This window comes from Taudactylus pleione, unplaced genomic scaffold (genome assembly GCF_031769625.1).
Source record: "Taudactylus pleione unplaced genomic scaffold, aTauple2 ptg000032l, whole genome shotgun sequence".
Classification (NCBI taxonomy): Eukaryota; Metazoa; Chordata; class Amphibia; order Anura; family Myobatrachidae; genus Taudactylus; species Taudactylus pleione.
The window spans coordinates 6779499-6803195 of record NW_028284434.1 but is presented as its reverse complement, the minus strand read 5'-3'; the positions used below and the strand labels follow the sequence as shown (position 1 = coordinate 6803195).

The 23697-nt window shown below is 41.7% G+C and overlaps 1 pseudogene; it reads right to left on the bottom strand.

The window, feature by feature from the left end:
- Window positions 1-10322: 10322 nt before the first annotated feature.
- Window positions 10323-11420, bottom strand: LOC148538924 (uncharacterized; annotated as a pseudogene).
- Between the last annotated feature and the right edge of the window lie 12277 nt (window positions 11421-23697).

Genomic DNA, 23697 nt, shown 5'->3' with positions numbered 1-23697 from the left:
TTTCTCTAATTGGCTTTACCTTTAGCCCCACCCCTGTTCAGTCCTGCCCTTGTTCAGGCCAGCCCCCTTCCCTGATTGGCCTGTTGCCCACAATAGGACTGCCCATCGATGAGTGAAATTGATGTAAAGCATCAATGGCACCATAGATGGTGAACATTGATAGTGACCCCTTCGATGGTCATCTCTAGCTCATATGTATTGGCACTTTATTTATATACCTTTATAATAACATTTTGTTTGTGGCTGGTAAGCCTAGTGCTCAGCTTCCATAGTGCATTAGTTGAGGCATATCACTGAATTAATGTACCCTGAGTTGGGTAGAGGTGATTTATTATAAACGTTTTTACAATACATATTTTTATTTTATTGCCTCATCTACATTTCCTCCCTCCTTGCAGATATGAAAGATGCACTGGAAGTCGCACAAATTAAAAGGTGTTACCTCATACTAGTGACTTATACCTCATTTGGGAAGAACTTGTGAATATGATAATGACCATGAGAGGCTGTGAATTATATTTATGTGATTAAACTTGTCAAATGTGTTGTTTGAGGGATTTGTTTTTTAAACCAAGCGCTAAAAACCCAACTAGTTCTCACATGTTTCAATAAACATGAGTTCAGCAAATGATGTGAGTGTTGAACCAATGCCTTTTTTAAAGGAACATTTACTAATATAATGCAAATTGATTCTGTTAATTTAGTATATAATCTAAAAAGGTTAGGGGTACATGTACTAAGAGTACACATGCCTCAGTATTAATGCTGCTTCTGCTTCGACTATTATCGCCTAGTATCAGGAAGCTGTTATCACGATGTGTACTAAGAAGAGGCCAGCTAAAGAGGAAGACTGAAAAGTCACCGATTTGAGCTAAGATGCATATCGTGCCTGTAATGTTTCTGGTGAATGCGCAGTAGTTTTTGAAAGACGAGAAAACTCCAGTGAGATCTTGAGTGACTCATGCAGTATGGGATTTTCTCAATAACTTTTCATAACATTAGCACTATCAAGCATAGGATACTTCTCTGCATCCCTCTCTTCACTTGTGCTGAAGCAGCTAGATATTATATTGTAGTGGTGATAGCACTGGAGAAGACACCCGACGGAAAGAGCCTTTTCATGTTAGTAGTATCTGGGTCATCTAGCGCCACCATATGTGCCTGTGGCAGATCCCATAACCTTGCCTGCTTTAGCACTTGCAGGTAGAAGACATTGAAAAACACTTTGGAACATATTGAGACCAGTTATGTATCAGGATTTTCTTTATAGTTTTTACCTCTTATCACCGGTTAGTACATGGACCCCCAAATTTGTGAAAGTGCATAAAGTTCCTCTCACATAGTAGATATTTTTGTTCCCGTTTTCTGTAAATAATTAAAATTTTATACAACACTGTTGAAGTTGCAGCATTTGTAGGGAAGCAAAGTCTTGTATCTTCTGATAGGAGGAATTTGGTTGATATGGGGCAAATGCAGAGTTGACAGCAAAATGGACCTAAATTACTCAAAAAAAGAGGAAGTATGTACTGTACAGTATCTCTGCACATCACAGATGTTTCCGGCTCTGCATCACCAGCATGAACCCTTACTGTACTAATAACGCTGCTAGTTCTGGATAACTTACAAACTTTACTTATAATGGAGAGCACTGAAACAATTTCATGCAAATACAGATTCTAATATAAATGACAATGTTTTTACTTAAAGACAGATTAATTATACATATATAGTTGCCAATGCAGATTTACATTAAATCATAAAATAAGGTTATACCAACTGCAGTAGGGAATACTTCTAAAAGAAATTTGTGACACCTAGTAAAGAATAACAGGATAGCAGTCAGCCAATATTTCATACATACGTAAAGGCACCCCGACCCCCATTCTGCGTTCTCTCCCCTGTTCTCTGATTCCTCCCCCCTCCCTTTCTCTCTGCTCATATTTATACCCTTTTATTGTTTATACATCCAATTAATCCAATTAATATTTGTACGTACTATGGGGTATACTTACTAAAGTGAGAGTTTTTAGAAGTAGAGATGTTGCCCATAGCAACCAATCAGATTCTAGCTATTATCTTCTAGAAAGTGTTAGTTAAATGTTAAGTAGAATCTGATTGGTTGCTATGGGCAATATCTCCATTTCTGAAAACTCTCACTTTAGTAAATATACCCTTAAGTCTTCAATGGCCATCTATGCCTTAGACATAATATTGACATTTTTCGGCGTTATCTTTTTGTTACCATGCCAGAATCCAGCATGATCGCCTATTTGGCCTTCATTTCTGCTTATTGCAGTTAGATGCTATCTAAGTTAGCTCATTTGTTTATGTAACAACTAAGACCTACTGCTGTCAGCCATCCTATATGTTTTAAACTTATACATTTTAAAATTTAAACCTGTCTTTTTGCTAGAACAATTTATATAGCGGTTCAACTTATGCATATCTCCGCAGTTAATCACACCTGCAGAGAAATAAAACACTATTCTCTACATACTTTTTAATAGATCATTTAACATGTTTTTACTGGAATCGGTATGATTCCTGTCCGGCGGTTGGAATCCCGACAGCGGCTGCCCGACATGGGTGAAAATCTTGATCGTCCCTTAGGTAAGTATTGACTAACCTAATTCCCTCCCCTAACCCTAACCCTCCCTTAGGGGTGCCTAACCCTAACCTTTCCCCCAGTGTCTAACCCCCCCTTTCCCACCGCCTAAACCTAAGTCCCCTGGGGGGTCCTTAACCCTAAGTCCCCCCAGGGGGTGCCTAACCCTCCATCCCCTTAGCCTAACCCTAACCTCCCGGGGGGGTGCCTAAGCCTAAGTCCCCCCTGGGAACCCTAAACCTAACCCTCCCCCCCTGCGGCAGTCTGCGCTCGGCACCCGGCATCCCTTTGATCATAATGGGGGCGCATACTTGCCTACTTTTGAAAAAACATTTCAGGGAGATTGTGAAAGCAACACCTATGATTGCGGTGGTAAAGTGGGCGTGTACTGCTACATCTGAGAGGCGTGTCATAAAATTGATTTACATCCACATGTAAATGAGCCCCAAAGCAGTTAGTAAGATCTACTGATTGATGAAAACACACTGATACTTCTCAGAAAATACATGTAGCCATAGGGGTCATTGTGCCTTATAACCAATGCAGGGAAATTGTACTAATGATCCCATTTGAATGTATATAGCTCTGTTTTTTCTTTTATATAACAGTGTCATAATGGGGGTAAGGTGAAATGAGGGAGATTGGTATACTCTTCAGGGAGACAGGGAGATTGCTGCTATTTCAGGGAGTCTCCCTGACAATGAGGGAGAGTTTGCAAGTATGGCCGGGCGTCGGTCTCCCGGCATCGGTAAAATTACAGGCATCTAGATTTAGATGTCTGTCATTTAACCCTCGCCGGGATTAAGCAGTCGGGAAGCCAGCTGTCGGGATTAGGTCCGCCAGCTTCCCGACTGCATACCGTTTTTACTGTAGCTAAGATATAAAACAAAATGGCTGCTGCATCAGACACACACCTGCCTACATTTAGAGAGGAAAGGAAAGGCCTTATTCTCTCTAGGCCTGGGGCCATATGACAAGAGGTGGCCTTCCACAACTCGCACAACTATATATAAATTCTTAATGATTTTCTATATTCTCTAAATTACAGTGCAGGAAAAGAAAGTAACATAAGCATGCATATATTTATGGGTTGCTGAATGAATACTGTATGTATGTCCACATATTCTTGTTTTATCAGTACGACAAGCCATCATCATCATCATCTACCAGGTGCAAAAAATATACCATATCATAACAGGTGTATATGTGCATAACTGGTGGTATGCATGAACATGCCCTTTTTAGACTTCTCCTATGTGAGAACACACTATCTCACCCCCGTTCCACTTCTCCAGTAATATGCATATGGGTCTGCTTTCGTGTCTATGTAAGTGGTCACCTTCTTATTATGAGCAGAGCGACATCATGCAATATACACAATGCAATACTGATGGGTTAGAACTAAGTAGTACTACTACACATACAATTACTGTAGATCCATAACTAGGTGCATTCATGTGCACCTCCTTCAGTGATCTCAACTATTTGTATTTTCTCTCAAAATACTTCTGGGTTCATTTATCTGTTGTATGTAGTGTACATCACTATTGATATTAAGGAAGACAGTTGATCATTATTTTATGTGGTAGGTTGTCTTGTTTCCCACATAGGGGGAGATGTACTAAGCTCTGAAAAGTGATAAACTGGAGAGTGATAAATGACCAGCCACTCAGCCCCCAACTGTCATGTTACAGGCTGTGTTTAAAAAATGACAGTTGGGAGCCGCTTGGCTGGTGGTTTATCACTCTCCAGTTTATCACTTTTCAGAGCTTACAGTAGTACATCTGGCTCTTACAGGGGTATTCAATATGGGTGCGATAACATCGTTTTTGCTTTAATATCGGAGCTATGATGTCATTATCGCAGGTTTTAGTTTTACACTGTATTCAATATAAAAGACTTATCGCAGTTTTGAAAAGTCTTTGATAAAAAACGGGGAAAACTTTTCACCATTGAATAGGTATCGAAAAAAAGTGCAGAATTGGGGTTTAGGGGTGCAGGCTTAAAAAAAATAGCCTGCACCCCTGGGAATGACATTTAAAAAAGAACTGTGTCAAAAGAAGTTTAAAAAATAAAAAGAGACACCACAAAGAATTAGTTTAAAAATTGGGGTGAGAAAAAAAAAGGGGAAAAAAATGAATAACAATAGGGAAATAGGTTCAGGGCTATTCTGCAAGTATGCGGCAGGTGTTTTCTAGAATAGATTTATAGCGGCAGGTGCACAAATGCAGAATTTTTAAAAACTTACTTTAGGGACTTAAAAATATGTTAGTACCCATTTTCATGTACCCCAAATTTGATGGCACCACTTAAAAAAATGAAAAAAATAACCTAAGTGCTCTTCTGCAACACTTCTTCAATGTCGGGAAAAAAACACCTGCTGCGGCTATTTAAATCCCCGACTTTCAATTAAAGGCTAAAACGGGGGGTACCCTTAGTGTTCCCCCATGTTTTTACAACTTTAGGGGGTCTTACAATTATTTTAAGGAAAAATTCGTAACTTTACGCAAATCCAACTTCGGAGTTTCCCGTTTTCGTTAATTTTATATTGAATACGGGGATAAGCGGGAGCGCGCACCATACTTTAACGCAGGTAAAAACTCCAATATGAAACGTTAACTTCGACAGTGAAGTTAACGTTTCATATTGAATACCCCTCTTAGTATGCTAACCTTGAGTGTGTGTGTTTGTATGTATGTATGTATATACAGTATGTTTTTGAGATATCTACAATGCACTCATCTCTTGTTTTAAATAAAATAAAAACTGACAACATTTTCAATGGTTTCATCTGTTGACGCCATCCTGTGATGGCAGCATCAGAACTGACACAGTATAGCATTATATAAGCAGATTCAGCTGTTACATTTATTTCATTTAGAAATACGTTCAAAATAAATAAATTATGGATATAAATAACTTGGTTCCTTGTGTCTGCCCTAGCGCTACCTTATAAACAAACAGTTGTGTGTTTCATCTTATTATTCTTTAGTCCAATGTCTCAGAAATCCTGTTCGGCTGTGGCAATAGACGCTGTTTTAGGTGGGTTGTGTGTTAGAGTAGCCCATAGTGCGACTGTCTAAGCAACAAACTGTTGGGTGTCGCAGATTTTCAGAACGCTAAACACCAGCTAGAAACCCTTTCCTGTACAAAACCAATAGCTTGTTTTTACCAGCATGGTTCCAGAAATTTTAGCTAATTATAGACTGATGCTTGTCCAGTTATTTCCATTAGAATTAAACACACTGGCAATTCACAAGTTACAATTTTGGAGACGCTTCATTCCTTACCTCACTGTGTGCCCACCTGATGTACTAGCAGCTGTATTATCCAGTGACATTGCACTGCCCAGCTTTACTGCTGTTGCCATGGATCAGTCTATTAAACAGGAGCATCTCAGTATTATCAATAACTACCATTTCACACACAGAGGTGACTTACCTATGTCTGGGTTGTTTGTTATATTATGTTCTGTTTTATATATGACATAACAGTGGGTGGTGGTCCCAGTGACAACTCAGTCTCGTCTATTGCAATCAGGTGAGCCGAGGGGAGGTACCAGGTACCGGGTCCAGCACCGCTCCCTCCCCCTCTTACATTACAGCTGCACTGGGCTGCAATGGGAGACTGCTCACGGCTGCTAAGAAGCAGCCACAGCAGTCTCCTATGCCTGTGGGGGGAGCAATCAAGCTGATCGTGCCCCCCACTGGTTATGCGCTGTGCTGAGGTGGCTCACAGCGCCCCCGTCTCCAGTGCACAGCACCGCAAAACTGTTTTGTTTTTTTACCTAGGGAGGCGTGGCCACGCTGCCTGCACTTAGACCACACCCCCTTTTTACCCGGGCCCGGTGTGGCCCACAGCGGACCTGATTGCAATCACAAATCTTTCTGCTATTATACCCATGCCATACCCAGACACCATCCTAGTACTGTAGACCATGCCCATCTGTACAGTATCTGTTATTTAACTGCTATCCTTCTATCTATTTGTGGCTGCTATTTGTTTATTTATTTATTTTTTTTAATTTACTACATATGCAATCTTTATTGAATTACTGTTATAAAATATACAGTGCTTACTTTATAAATGCTGATGCCATTTTTTCCCCCTACTAATAAAATATAAAAAGAAATAAAGTTTTCAGTTGTATAGTAATTCCCAAGCAGAAAAAAATAAAATCACCCAATTAAGTTAGTTATGACTAACCCAGCAATAATACAACGTGTAACCTCTGTCACACACACCATAAATATTTGCCCTATATGTACCTGCCTATAACCGAGCTGTTTGGGGGGAGTTGAGGATAAATTGGTTCTAATAAAGGGACATCCGATGGGAGAGAGGTGGGGCAACAGCCTGGGTCCAAACAGGGCTCTACCTTAGGCTGGTCAGAGTGGATTAGTAGGGCTAAAACGCACTTTGCAGCCAGTATACAACATTCACAAATCATCGGGCCGGAAGGGGTGGATGTTGGAATTCCATAAACAGAAAAAAAATATTATTTTGAAGACCCTTCATGGAAAAAAAACAAAAAACTTTTGTATAAAGTGAATAGTCCCAAATTTGGCAAACTCAAAGTGGCCCCGTCACCTACTAATAGTAGAGACAAATACCTAGTGGGCTTATAATTTACTAGGAAATGGTGACATCACTAAGGTACAATAATTGACTCCATTTACAAATACTTTTTACCTGGATGCCTAAATAAATCTTCTCGAAGCGCCCTGTACACCTGTCTTCTTATCCTCAATAGGGGATTAAAACTCACTTTCATTTAAATTTGGTGACCCCTTCCCCATCCACAATATATAATTTTTTTCACACCTGTACTGAAAAACATTTTACAATGAACAACAGAAATATCATGCATAGTACATAGGTCTCCCAGATCGATCAGGATAGGTGGGAGACCAGCCCAGGACGTTACACATCAGCCTCTGTGTCTTGTAATAGCCGTACAGTACAAGTCACAGCAGGAGGCTGTTTTCTATAGCAAAATGTTGGATATGAACACGAAAATAGTCTCCAGTCAATAAAGGAGGGCATTTATGTAACCTGGTGCAAGGGAAATATTAGAATGTCCCCAATAGCGACCAAATGGATAGAATATAAATATTGGCTTTGGAATCAGGTTTGTTACATTTCTCCTTTGCACCAGCTGCCTATAAACTCTAAAATTTTGAAGTAAGTTTTCTTAATCCAGTAGTGACTTGTATAACAGTATCTCTTACCAATGAAATCTCTGCTATGGCCGCTTCATATGACTGAACTTACAGAGATTTTACCATTAGGTTTCCCCTCGGAGTTCCACGTGGGCAGAGGGGCAATTGTAATATTTGCCCCCTGTGTGGAAGCGATAATTGAAAATTCATAGTCATGTGATCACTGAGGCTTATTTACCAACATTGCTGAAAAGTGCACATTTGCAATATTATAAAACCATAGCAGTAAACCAGCAAAATTATCTTAGTGTCTGCAGGATGCAAACTTGTGGTCAAATTCATCTGATCAGGTGAGTGGTTAGTGTTTAGACAACAGACCAGGAGGTCTATCCACCAAGCAGTGCCAGGAGACAGAGCGTAACGAGACAAGACGCCATCCAATCAGCTCCCCACTGCCATCTCACAGGCTGTGTTTGAAAAATGACAGCTGGGAGCCGAGTGGCTGGCACCCCATTACCCCCCACTCCGTCTCCCAAAACCGCCCAGCAAAGAGACCCCCAGGTCTGATTAGTTGCTACGGTTTAAGTGCAGATTTGCAACTGTGAGCAGTGTTAGCAAATTACCTATTTGCAGTCAGATAAGACAGTAAAGTCATGGTGGTCAACTGCAGCCTTTCCAAGCACAGAGAAAGTTCATGACCTGCATACGTCAGGCAACCACCAGATTGATGTTCGCATAGAACCACATGCGCTGTGGGGTCATGGTCGGACCACGCAACACTGCTCCATGATGCATTCACCAAAGCAATTGTGTTTTCTTGGCACGATTTCTGCACTGATGACTTGTATTTGACAGCAATGTGTCACGTAGTCTTGCACAAGCTGCTGTCTAAAGTTTGCTAGATCTGTATATTATTCATGTATTGGTGATCAGGAGCCCAAGAGGAAAATGTATCAGCCTTAGAGAGAGATAGTTGAAGTTTCCCAAAGCAGCCAATCAGCATCCCACGGTCATTTCATAGACTGTGCTGGACAAAGGAAACTTAGAAGCCGATTGGATGCATTGGACAACCTCTCCACCTTCTCTCCCTTCAAGTCTTGATACACCTCTACAATAATGCCACAAACCAAACCACCACGAAGGAAGGAAGCCCCAGTGATCCCAGTGAAGTGTCAGATCATGCTGCTTAATGGATAGAATACCTTAATTATTTAACCAGTACCCCACTTATCTCACCTCATGGCTTTAATTCCCCAAAATTGAGACAAGAGGGATCATTAATGACAAAGGAGCAACGCTTCTGGATAAACATCAGTTGTTTGGACCATCATTTAGGGATTTGTTTTTTTTGCAAAATTAAATGTTGAAATTCTAAAGATTCTATATTCAAAAGAATAAGTGCAGATTATAAAATCAATGTATATCTGCGAAACATAAGATATCTACACTGTGCTTGTGAAAAAGGCACACATTACTCTGCCTGAGATATAGATTGTTACATAACGTATAGCTCAGATAAACTCTTCGTTAGCAAGATGCCACACATGGAAAAAAATTATTAAAACAAAAAAATATATATATATAGTCATTCGTATTTCAAATATGTAATATTTGGTTCATTTCTCTATAGATTCAGGACTGAATTGTCCATGGACAAACTGATCATTGGTGGTCAATATAATATGGTTCTATCTTCAGGACTGTTTTACAGCGTTAAATAGAGTCACAAATGGGAATCCGATTTAGGCCGGTTTCATCCTCTGAGGATCTAAACATCTTTCTGTTTGTAATCTCATAAACGAGTAATGGGTCCCTTGCGCACTGGATAACTGACACTAGTTGTTGCGGGGTGTGCTGCGAGTAGAACAGAGGTGCCTTGTCCTCTTAGGTTTGCAAATAGAAGGGAGTGGTTACCGCACTCAACCCCTGGATGGTGTATTTGATGGTTGTGTGTCTATAGATCAAACTGGTATGTGGGTTATAATGTAATTTATTAATACAATACGATATGGACTTTTATGTGTCAAAGAATAAAGTCACAGTGTTACACACAAATATACAAACATACAAGTGAATACATTCTGAATGGTACAGTTGCAGTAGGTCAGAATAAAGTATTAACACAAGAATATAAATGCCTGACCGGCAGTAGACGGCAGAGTGCGGCGTCCTGCAGTGCTGTTACAGTTAGTTGGCATGCGTATAGAATAATGAAGTCAGTGGTTAGTGGTGAAAAACAAGGGATATGCACGATCCAATAAGGTGCACAGATCGGATATAGATAAAATTGTTAAAAGGTTGAAGAAACGTGGCCAGGAATAGTTACTGTAGATGATGGTAGTGGCTGTTAATGCACAATAATTTGGATAGCTTGGAGAGTGAGGTAGAAATAGAACAGGGGGGAGGACAGAGTGTGAATCACCACTCCCTTCTTTTTGTAATCTCATCATTAAATCATCGAATGGTCCAGAAAACTCTTCTTGAAGCATTTTTTTCCTTGCGCAGAGATATAGTAGGTGGCCGGGTAAGGCGGAAATCACGGGAATCAGGCAGCTTCAGGGATAGGATCCTGGATTTGGGTATGTCCCGGGACCTCCAGGAAATGAAGCCGAAGGTCCCCATTGACCAGCTGACACATTACCCCATGGTACGGACGATGCAGCACCAGGAGTTGGAAATGGACCAGTAGCTGGGTATGGCACATTTGGGGGTGTGGGGTACTGCCCACCTTGGGAACTCCATGGACTAGAGCCCCTAGGCTGGGAAGGTCCTGTGGGACCTGGTTGACCATAAGGGGCTGAAGGATTCAGATATTGTTGACCAGAGGCTCCAGAAGGGTTAGGATATGACCCTGGCATTCCAGCAGGCCCTGAAGGAAATTGTGCTGAAGGATACTGCCCAGGTGCAGTAGGGTAGGGTCCAGTTGGAGCTCCTGGCTGTAGCCCAGTGGGAGCTCCTGAGTAAGGCCCAGTAGGGCCTGAAGGATATTGGGGATTTGGTACTGTTGAGTTCTGCCCAGCAGGAGCTCCTGGGTAGGGGACTGAAGGATATGGGGCATTAGGTGCAGCCGGTTGCTGTCTAGACGGTAGTCTGGGATACAGTCCAGAGGGTTCTGAAGGATATTGGGCATTTGGTGCAGGTGGTTGTTATCCAGCAGGTGTTCCTGGGTATGGTCCAGTGGGTCCTGTAGAAAGTGGGACATTTGGTGCAGGTGGCTGCTGTCCAGCAGGTGCTCCTGGCTAGGGTCCAGCAGGTTCTGCAGGATATGGAGCATTTGGTGCAGATAGCCTTTGCCCAGCTGCTGCTCCTGGATAGGGCCCAGTAGGCCCTGAAATGGCACTTGGTGCTCCTGGCTGGTGACCAGATGGATATGGCTGCGTTGGTGCAGTTGGCTGAGGCCCACTACCAGAATATGGTCCTACTTAACCTGTCCATAAGGCACGGCAGCAGGGGCAGAAGGAGCACTAGGAGTAGAGTCCCAGGGGTTTGATCCAGGCCAGCCACCTGGCTGCGGATTGTTGCTTACATTCTGCGTTTTGGCAGGTGTCTTATCTGGTAAAGCATCGGCCAGCGAGAATTCATTGTCTCCAGACATTGTACTCTAGGACAAGCTGCTGAGTCTGGGGTCTGAGCGGAGAGAGCTGTAGCTGGGGATCCTCTGCTATATATATTCAATGCCATCGCCTTACACTAGCCAGAAATGCTGGGGATTGTTCCTTCAGTTCATAGCTATCAGCATCATTGTGTACAGTATTTCTGCACCAGCACTTCAGTTCCCGCAAACATGCATCTCATCTTATGACACATCTGTGTCTGTGGCCACATCTCTGTACTTTAGTTGCATTTATGTGAACTGAGCCTTACTGTACTCAGGCTATGCATGAACATTCTGCCTCTACAGGTGTAAGGGAATGATATGAAAAAGTCTACATAAGGCTGTATGCTTACGCAATTTAGTCAACTGTGTACCTAACATGGGCATGTATAATGGGTGTAGTAGGTGGCATGGCCGGTGGTTCAAATCCTGACATCGGCAGCCCGGCAAGGGTGAATATCCCGATCATCCCTAAGGTAAGTATCGCTAACCTAATTCTACCCCCTAACCCTCCCTTAGGGGTACCTAACCCTAACCTCCCCCATAAGTGCCTAACCCTAATCCCCCCTCTAAGTGCCTAAACCTAAAGCCTCTTCCCCGCTGCCTAAACCTTAGTCCCCCGGGGGGTGCCTAACCCTAACCCCCCCTTCCCCTAGGCTAAACCTAACCCTCATGGGGGGGTGCCTAACCCTAAGTCCCCCCGGGAGCCCTAACCTAACCCTCCCACCCCGCGGATATCCGCGTCCGGCTTACCTTCGTTTCGTATGCCGGGTGTCGGTCTTCCGGCGTAGGGTTAATGACAGGCATCGAGTTCTCGATGCCTGTCATTAGTACCACGCCGGGATTAGAGAGTCTGGAAGCCGGTGGTCGGCATTTAAACCATCGGCTTCCAGACTACATCCCTGTGTAAGGTATGCATTTTTTTTAAAATGAGCAGTAATAATGCAAAGAAACAAAAATCAACTCAAAATTACATGCTTTTGTGAATTTTTGGTTGAAATTCAAAACCAACAATAAAACACCAATCTGGTGTTGCCAAAACAGGCACTAAAATAGGCAACACCACAAAATGGATGATATTTGAAATAGAACCAAAACACAGGGCGTTTCGTTCATCTCCCTCGTGAACTCATCGTGTACACTTGGAATTTGTGTTAAAAGAGCAGAGGGTTGCCCTTACAGCAGAGGAAATATCCCTGGTATTTAAATATCAGGCGGCACTAACCCTCTGAATTTAGTTAGGGTGATTTAAAGTTTACTCTTTTTATTTTAGTTATGCTAAAATTGTGCATGTAATCTGTGATCATTTGTGCCCACATAGAGAACAGGTTGTTAGCATTGTTCATTATTAAGAATCAAAAAATATTACTATTACTTCAAAAGGATAAACAATATTTTCTGATTAAATGAGTCTATTACACAATCCCAGAGGGTTTCACTCTCCAAAGAAGAGGGTCATAGTTATGTCTCATTATTATAAACACAAAGCCAGTGTATTGTCCTTTAGGAAGCCACATCTCATTCCCTAATTATTTATTTAGTTCTTCCCGAGAGTAGAAAAAAGATGTCGATATTCAAAGGGGTCAATGTAGTTAGTTGCGAGCCGTTTTCACAGCATATTTGCACAGCAAAAGGCGTTTGCAATACAATGCTAAACTCATTATCCATTCTCCCTGCAAATTCACATTTTTTGTGCGTACTCCCCTCAGCAGGGGACAGGGTAAGGAAAATCTCTATTTTAAGGTAAAAATGATGGGACACAGGGCCTGATTCAGAGATACTGTAGATGCAATGCCGATGCTGCGCATGTGCAGAGATTAAATTGCAATTACATACGTACAGCGGATTCACTCGCAAATTGAGTGACAGGCAGTTAGCATTGGGGGAGGTTTTGGAGGGTGTTTAGAAAAACGCAGGTATGTCGGACTGTTTAAACACTGTTTTCTTGGCATTCATAAATTAGCCACTGCATCCTTGCTCACAGCAGGAGAGGCCTCTGCGTGTCTGGAGACCAACTGTGTCTGCAGCAGGTTAGACTTAAGCTGGCCACACACTAGACCAACTTTCATCCAACCATCCAACTTGTTGATTGGTTGGAATGAAAATCTGGTAAGGTTTGAAAGCAAATGACAATCAGTAATTTGCTCCCAAATGCCGGAAAATTGACAAAAACTGTTGTTTGAACAAATTGTTTAGATCAAACATTTAACAAACTTGTCTGACAACCATTTTCATCTGTTTTCTGGCATTTAGGAGCAAATTGCTGATCATCACTTACTCCCATACCTTACCAGAGTTTCATTCCAACCAATCAACAAGTTTGATGGTTGGATGCAAGTTGGTCTAGTGTGTGGCCAGCTTTAAGCTGGCCACACATCTAAAGATTATCTGTCCAACCAGCCAACTAGTAGATTGGTTGGAATGAAAATCTGGTAAGGTTTGAAAGCAAATGACAATCAGCAATTTGCTCCCAAACACCGGAAAATGGACAAAAACTGTTGTTTGAACAAATTGTTTAGATCAAACATTTAACAAACTTGTCTGAACGACCATTTTCATCTGTTTTCTGGCATTTAGGAGCAAATTGCTGATCATCACTTACTCCTATTCCATACCAGATTTTCATTCCAACCAATCAATTAGTTGGCTGGTTGGATGTAAGTTGGTCTAGTGTGTGGCCAGCTTAACTCAGTAGGCTGTTGGCCGACTGATCTACATTCATTGTTTTTCGGGTTTTGTGAGTGAGCGGCTGATGTGAGATAGTTTCAGTGGGCGTCTCTAAGTACTGGACCACAAGTGAGTCATTCGTATATTTTCGCATTTGCGATCCAAGAGAGATCGCAGCCGCGATGGCATTTGCATTCATCTCTGAATCAGGCCCATAGTGCAGAACCTCTGATACATCCCTCCCAGTGAATAATACCTGCACTTGGAGGATTCTAAATAGCATAATTTGGCCAATAAAGACATGTCAGTTTTCTGAAGAATTTATCTAAAAAGCTCAATAATGGGATAAATTATGTAAGACATGTATGTGGAGGTGTAAATGATGTGGGACAGGTATGTGGCGGTGAAAATTATGTTAGACAGGTATGTGGAGGTGTACATGATGTCGGACAGGTAGGTGGAGATTTAAATGATGTGGGGCAGGTATGTGGAGGTGTACATGATGTGGGACAGGTATGTGGAGGTGTACATGATGTGGGACAGGTATGTGGAGGTGTAATGATGTGGGACATGTTTGTGGAGGTTTAAATGATGTAGGGCAGGTATGTGGAGGTGTACATGATGTGGGACAGGTATGTGGAGGTGTATTGATGTGGGACAGGTATGTGGAGGTGTAATGATGTGGGACATGTTTGTGGAGGTTTAAATGATGTAGGGCAGGTATGTGGAGGTGTAAATTATGTTGGGCATGTATGTGGAGGTGTAAATGATGTTAGACAGGTATGTGGAGGTGTAAATGATGTTGGACAGGTATGTGGAGGTGTAAATAATGTTAGATAGGGATGTGGGGGTGTAAATGATGTGGGACAGGTATGTGGAGGTGTAAATGAGGGGGACAGGTATGTTGAGGTGTAAATAATGTGGGACAAGTATGCGGAGGTGTACAGTAAATTATGTGGGAGAGGTATGGGGAGGTGTAAATGATGTAGGACAGGTATGTGGAGGATGGTAATGATGTTGGACAGGTATGAGGAGGTGTAAATTATGTTAGACAGGGATGTGGGGGTGTAAATGATGTGGGACAGGTATGTGGAGGTGTAAATGAGGGGGACAGGTATGTTGAGGTGTAAATAATGTGGGACAGGTATGCGGAGGTGTACAGTAAATTATGTGGGACAGGTATGTGGCGGGGTAAATTATGTTAGACAGGTATGTGGAGGTGTACATGATGTGGGACAGGTATGTGGAGGTGTAAATGATGTGGGGCAGGTATGTGGAGGTGTAAATTATGTTGTACAGGTATGTGGATGTGTAAATTATGTGGGAGAGGTATGTGTAGGTGTAAATGATGTTAGACAGGTATGTGGAGGTGTAAATTATGTGGGAAAGGTATGTGGACATGTAAATGATGTTAGACAGGGATATGGGAGTGTAAATGATGTGGGACAGGTATGTGGAGGTGTAAATGAGGGGGACAGGTATGTGGAGGTGTAAATAATGTGGGACAGGTATGTGGAGGTGTAAATTAGGTGGGAGAGGTATGTGGAAGTGTAAATGATGTGGGACAGGTATGTGGATGTGTAAATGATGTGGTATAGGTATGCGGAGGTACTAAATGATGTGGGAAAGGTATGTGGAAGTGTAAATGATGTGGGACAGGTATGTGGATGTGTAATTAATGTGGTATAGTTATGTGGAGGTACTAAATGATGTGTGACAGGTATGTGGAGGTGTGCAGTAAATGATGTTGGAGAGGTATGTGGATGTGTAAATGATGTGGTATAGGTATGTGGAGGTACTAAATGATGTGGGAAAGGTATGTGGAGGTGTAAATGATTTGGGACAGGTATGTGGAGGTGTAATGATGTGAGACATGTATGTGGATGTGTAATTGATGTGGGGCAGGTATGTGGAGGTGTAAATTATGTTGGACAGGTATGTGGAGGTGTAAATGATGTGGGAGAGGTATGTGGAGGTGTACATGATGTTAGACAGGGATGTTGGTGTGAAAATAATGTGGGGCAGGTATGTGGAGGTGTAACTGATGGGGGACAGGTATGTGGAGTTGTCAATGATGTGAGACAGGTATGTGGAGGTGTAAATAATGTGGGACAGGTATGCAGAGGTGTACAGTAAATTAGGTTGGAGAGCTATGTGTAGGTGTAAATTATGTGGGACAGATATGTGGAGGTGTAAATGATGTGGGACAGGTATGTGGAGGTGTCAATTTTGTTAGACATGTATGTGGAGGTGTACATGATGTGGGACAGGTATGTGGTGGCATAAATGATGTAGTACAGGTATGTGCAGGTGTAAATGATGTGGGACTGGTATGTGGAGTTGTAAGTGATGTGGTACAGTTATGTGGAGGTGTCAATAATGTGAGACAGGTATGTGGAAGTGTAAATGATGTGGGAGAGGTATGTGGAGGTGAAATGATGTGGGACAGGTATGTGGAGGTTTAAATGATGTGGGGAAGGTATGTGGAAGTGTAAATGATGCAGGACAGATATGTGGAGTTGGAAATGATGGGGACCAGGTATGTGGAGGTGTAAATCATGTGGGTACAGGAATGTGGAGGTGTAAATTATGTGGGTAAGGTATGTGGAATTGTGAATGATTTGGGACAGATATGTGGAGTTGGAAATGATGTGGGACAGATATGTGGAGTTGCAAATTATGTGGGACAGATATGTGAAGGTGTAAATGATGTGGGACAGGGATCTGGAGGTGTACAGTAAATGATGTGGGAAAGGTATGTGGAGGTGTAAATGATATGGGACAGGTATGTAGGGGTGTAAGTTATGTGGGACAGGTATGTGGAGGTGTAAATTGATGTGGGACAGGTATGTGGAGGTGTAAATGATGTGGGACAGGTATGTGGATGTGTAGATAATGTAGGATAGGTATGTGGAGGTGTAAATAATGTAGGACAGGTATGTGGAGGTTTAAATGATGTGGGACAGGTATGTGGAGGTGTAAATGATGTAGGACAGGTATGTGGAGGTATAAATGATGTGAGACATGTATGTGAAGGTGAAAATTATGAGGAAAAGTGTTTCTTTGACATTGCAGATGAGAGTAACAAGTATTTTTCCCAACATTTTACAAACTTCTAGAAACACACAGAATTTATAAACATCTTCTGTACCACAAAACGCTGGAAAGACTTTAATTTGCTGGAAAACACTTGCTGGCTATAATGTTTCCACCATTACTCCAGTACTTTCCCTATGGCCACTAACAGCCATCTATATGGTCCTGCTATCCCAGTTGTCACTTTTTTGGGGTCCAGGGTGGTTTCACCACTTTTTCATGCACTTCTCCCAGATCGCAATTTGTACAATAGTTGCACGACCTGGAAGTTCCTCAAACTCGCATTTCTAATTGGATCTCGCATTTCTTAGGTAAGCGCGTTCATGTATGTGATGATGCACCTTCACTTTTACAAACTTGCACTTATTGGATTGGTCCCAAAATATGTTTATTGAAGGCCAAATGTTTTGGGGAAAAACAATGTTATTCTCTAATTAACCCAACATGGGACAAAACTCCCTTTGAAAATATTAGCTCAACAAATTCTAAATTCATAAATAAACAGCTGAAAGAATGAGCCCATATGGATTGTTGGAGAGCATGATACCCTTCTTAGGGGTCTATTCATGATGCGAGCGCTGGAGCAATTCATCATTGATCCGGCGCAAAGACAGCTTATCTGAAAATCAGTTGTCTCCCCGAAGTGTTTCACTGCACCTTCTGGTGCAGTGAATCTTTTCACTGCTCCCTTTGGAGCAGTGACACTAGTGCGCATGCGTGACCTACAGGTCACGCATGCGCACAAGAGCCCCGACGTCCGGTGGAAGGAGCTGGACAGGGGCGGAGGGATCTGAAAGGATAACTCTTTGCAACCCGGGACTCCTTCCCATAGGGAAGGAGTGGGTTGCGAGCCGAGAGCAGGGGCAATCTGAAGATGGCGAATGCTCCAGCACTCAAGCTCCGAAAATATTGTATTGTACTAGTGTATGGGAACAGTGGGCCATTCCGCAAGAGGAAGGTAAGCAGGGGATATCTGTGATATCTCCTGCTTTACCTTCTTGATGAATGGCCTGATAACCTAATTTCCACAATTGCACGTGAAAATATTAATTTTCACCTGCTTTTGTAGAAATTAAGTGATGATGAATAGGCCCCTCAGAGTGCATTCATTTTCCTTCTGCACTACAGGTAACATATTCTACAGTTGTCTTTTCCCATTTCAGACTATTCAAGTAATTACTTGTTTGATGGTCTGACTGACCACTATATCTTTATTATGTCTATTGAGAAGTGGGATCAAGGGATCTCATTCTGAGGTGGTTGAAATGTTTGCTTCCAAGACATTTCCTTATAGGCAGCATTATTGCTGAGAAAATGAAAATATTTCTTGTTAAATGCTACTAATATTTCTATATTCACCCTATGGTCAGCCATAAAATGACTATTGGAGGTTTTCAGATATTCAAAGCTGCTTTCACTAAAAGAAACAAAATAAGAAGATTGATTTATGGTGGCAGAGAGTGCAGTCTCTCACAGTGACACATCAATCCTTAGGCTGTGCACACATACTGGGAGAGTTGAAGCTAGCTAAGAAGATTAAGAAAAAATAGAAAAAAAAACAAAACCAAAAAAGTAACAAAATAAAACTTGATTTTCTTCTAGTGAGAAAATTGAGATAAAGGTTTTTAGAATAATACAGTAGATTTGGTGCCTTGTTTGCTCCTTGGTGTATGCCCTTAATCATATTCAGGGGCATATGTATCACAATATGCATTTTTAATATGAATGTGATAAATATTTTTTGCGTAAATTTGCAATGTGAAAATTAATATTTTCACGCAAATTTACTATTCTGCTCTTGCCAGGAGATGGGTTACAAAGAGTTGGAAGCAGTGTGATAGCGTAAAGCTATCACACTGTTTCCTGGTTCAGGTCTTCGACACACACTGCACAAGTGCGGCCGTTAGCCGGTGCATGCATCTATGGGAGCCGACGGAGAGGGATACCTCTCCTTAAAAGTTTGCGAATTAATAACCCAGTGGGTCCTATAGGATAATGCCCTATCAGGGCTGCATTTGCGGATGTAAATGAAGGGACCACAGCGATATCTCAAATCCCTCCATAGTACATTTAGAGGATCCTTAATATTTGCGGATACCCATAAATATTTAATGATAAATAGGACCCTCAGTGTGAGTCTGTCACAGTTTATTCTTCTGTATATATTAGTGGGAAGCTTTCCCACTAATATATTCACAGATTCACACCCAACTAAGATTTCTACTTTGTTGCAGGAATTGGATATTTCACACAAATCTCCTAATCTAGAGAAATTGGAAGATACGAGGGAGGAAAAGAATTTGGGGCATGTTACTGCAGTGACGTTTGCACACTGCCACATGCAGGTTTCCAGAGCCAAACCACAGGATTTACTAACCTGCAATTTGGAGGTCGAAAGCTCAAACCACATCCGATGTGTGGCGATTTGCAAACCCCTTAAACTGCATGAGGCATAGGCAAAACCTTTGCAAATCGAAGACGTGGTTTGTCTATGTGGAGTGGCTTGAGAGCTGTATTATGTTCTGCTTGACGGGCTAAGCGGGTGCAACCATGCCAGGCTCACTTCTTTTGGCACATTTTGAGGTACATTTTCTAAAGGTTGATTTCAATTGAGTAAAAATCAATATAAATTGATCAATATTGATGCTGTATTTCAGGGGCTAAATGTGTGCACCTCTATAATGTCACTCAATGTATCCAAGGCATGGCTAACCTTTGACTCTTTAGCTGTTGTGAAACTACAAATCCCAGCATACTCTCCCACCAATCAACTGGTAAAGCATGCTGGGTCTTGTATTTTTACAACAGCTTGAGAGAGCCACAGATTGGCCAGACCTGTATTAACCCAGTTTGAATGTGTATTAAGCTGTAGTTCAAATCAAATTTATTATAGAACATGTCTCACTAACCTGACAATAAATATATGCTCTAAGCTAGAGTGAAACACATCGTGCGTGGAGGCTATACTAGGGATGGACATCAGAAGCCCAGCATTGAATGGTTGCGGGGCTTCCCTCATCAAATCCAATGATGTGATGGGAGCTAGCCATCGCTTCACAACCATTACATAGTATAACCATCACAATGGTTATACTCACAGGGCGAAGCCTCGGTGGAAGGAGATTCTGGGCTGCCCCCAGGCTCCCCCTGCACTGAGAATAGATGCCATGCACATGCACACAGCATCTATTCTCCTGCTGCTCACCCGCTGCTCTGCTATACGAAGCAGTGGTGTGTGGTCCCCCCACAGAAAGTCATTGGATGGGCAGTGGAAAGCTGCATCCAATGGCTGGAAACCATCAAATTTCTGGTGTTCGATGGAAATGTACTTCCATCGAATTGGATCAGTATTTAGCCATCTGCGGAGAAATAACACTAAACCACCAGTCCTGTGTTCAAAAATTCTCTGAGCTTTAATGCGTGTCATACAGTTTTATAAGCATAGTGATCTCTCATTGTAACAAAAGCAATTCTTCTCAGCACAAACACTCATTGTTAGTCTTCATTATGTATAATCTATACTTGAAGGAGTGAAAAACATTGTTAGGGAGAAAACAAGAGTAAGCATACATCTTATCTCTAGTACATTCCAATCTCTAGTCTATGAAGGTCACTAAAACTTGTCTCTAGCCAAATTCAGAATACATACTCTTATGAATAACTTTAAAGACATACACCATCCTGTTACAAAATGGAGTCTCATTTGTATAGCTTAAGATCTACTTTCTCAATTCCCATCTTTTATTCATAACTTATCCTATACTATCTACCTAATCAGAATTGTGCTCTTGCTAAATAACGAACAGTTGCATATACATATAAGCCCATCTACAGGAACTTATACATAGGATCACCCCCCCTACTGGGAGTATTGACCCATCCCCTGTAGGGCAAGTCCACGGTCCTCAGTCTCTAATTGTCTTTTATCCTGTCCATCTTGTCATGAATATTCAGGGAAATTATGATAGTCTTGCACTGTCCACATGTCTGATTGTCATCTTCAGTTAGGTTTTTCCTACAGATGGTGGAGCTTGGAATGTCATCTTGGGCATAGATGTGATCATAGACTCGAGTTATCATCTAGGCTTTTGGTGTAGTTTCCTTGGAGAAACAACAGTCAAGTGTAAATAACTTCTTAATCAGAAAAATAGCAAGCTTTACTGCAATATAAATGATTACAAACAAAGCTACACCTTTAGCAATAAGTGAAAGGATTCCGGATATCCATCCACCAAATCCCTTAAACCAATTAGCTGGGTTTAACCAAGAAAACCATCCGTTACCATCAAGATCATACTCTGGATCATTATGTGCTTTCCTGAACTGGTCCTTTAATTCCTTGATTTTTCATATGTTCATGTATCGGGTCAGAAAACGCATCAGCTATATAAGTACAGCAGCCTAGTCTCACTATTTGACACATACCTTCCTGAGCAGCTGTGATATAGTTGAAGACAAGTCTAAACTGTCCCATAACCTTTACTTAAAATTGCAGTTCATTAGTAGTTATTTCAAACATATCAAATATTTCATCTGTATCATTATCAAACAATTTGGCTAAAGCTTCTATATTGTGAGCATTCTATACACTGAGTCTAGATATTGTTATTGCCTCCTGTCTGTTGATGTACTGTACTACTATTTGTACAATTACTCAGCTTAGTGTTGTGATAAAAAAACTCATAGTTTAAAGCTAACATTAAAAATATAACAAAAACAAAGCAAAGTATACATACCCACAAGCCTTTGCCTGGCTTTGGGCTTAACAACGTATATCTGATCATAATGTCAAATTACTCCAATTCTCCTTGGGTGAAGATTTTGCAATGGTAGGCATGTATCCAGATGTCCTTTCCATGAAGTTTCACCAAAGTAGATGTAGTCAGCAGGACTTGGAATGGACTTTCAAATCTGGGATCAATAGCCTTCCTGGTACATTTCTGAATTGCCACCCAGTCTCCTGTTTTTAACGATGGGTACCTGTATCAAGATAAGGGACTTGAATAGAAGAAAACACCTAACTATGTATTTTAGTTAATAGTTTCTACAGGATAGATACATAGTACAGAATATCTGCAGATGAGCTCAGTCATGATTTTCTTAATTTTCTTGGCCATTGTCTTTGCATCTGCCCTCCGACAAGCCCACCCTTCAGGCAAGTGACAGACGAGGACCGTACAAGAGGACATCATATCCGAAGCATTTGGGTAGTTGTTAAATTCAATTTGTATCCTCTGAAAGGAATACTGAATCTGGGGAGTACATTTCAAAGGGGTTGGGACAGACTTACCTGGATTGCTCAATGCACATATTAGACACCTTGTTACAAAGGCCTGTGCTGTCTGTGCAAAACCCGGAGCTATCCAATTAATGGTTGGTGATAGCCACCATTGTATCTTTACCAAGTGCACTCTACCATGTATTATCTGGTCACTATCTGGGTAAAGTGCTTTTGATAGACACAAACATTGACCTTCCCCCCACTCACCATTTGTGTCTTTATCTCCTATTTCTGACCATGCACTTTTCTCACCCTCTCGAGCTTGTGTCTGGAGCTTTATGAGGGTGCTTAAGTCAATCTTGGGGGTGGGATCTGCCACATAAGTAGGATCACCCTGGGAGTAGTGACTTATGGCAGCAGCATGTGTGGCCTGGTCTACCAGTCTATTGCCTTCAGCTTCGGGTGTAGTCTCTTGAGTGTGTGACTTTATCTATGTCACTGTAAGCCTTTGGGGCAACTAGAATGCAGTAAACAATGCTCTGATGTGGCTAACATATCCTACGTGTGGAAATCCATCTACATAGTATCTGGAACCATTTACAAAGAGAGTAAGGTCTGCATCTACAAAAGGAACATCCAAAATGTTAGATAAGGACAATGATTCTTGCTTCATAAGTTCAACACAATCAAAAGTGCAAATATTTTCAGTGTCCTCCTTGACACTGTCACTATTGCTGTTGTTTGTACTTGCACAAGGGGAAATATTGTCTCATCTCCCATCTTTTGATTCCTGTGAGAGCAATGATGCAGGACTCAACACTGTACACCTTTTGGGAGTGATATTTGGTGTCAGTAAAAACGACCTCATATTTCATAAGCCTAGCAGCAGACAAATGTTTTGTTTGAGCCTCACTCAGGATTTCTATAACTCTATGTGGTACTATAAGGGTTAAGGGGTGTACTAACACTATGTCAGAACTTTTTTCTAACATTATTATTATTATTATTATTATCCTTTATTTATATGGCGCCACAAAGGTTCCGCAGCGCCTTACACAGTACATAAATGAGCACACAAGAAAAACAGTTAATAGTAATACAAAACAATGCAGGACAAGGACAAGGTTATAAACTCAGCTGCAAAACACAAGCAGCAGGACATGAGCAACCAGGTGTTAGGTGCCGTTGTGGGGAGTTAGGAGTAAATGATACTATAAGTAGGGGGAGGAGAAACACGTGAGGATGAGGGCCCTGCTCGTGAGAGCTTACATTCTAAAGGGGAAGGGCAGACAGACAGGGGCGACACAGAGGGGTAGATAGTGAAGAAGGAGCATGGAGCAGTGGGTTAGGA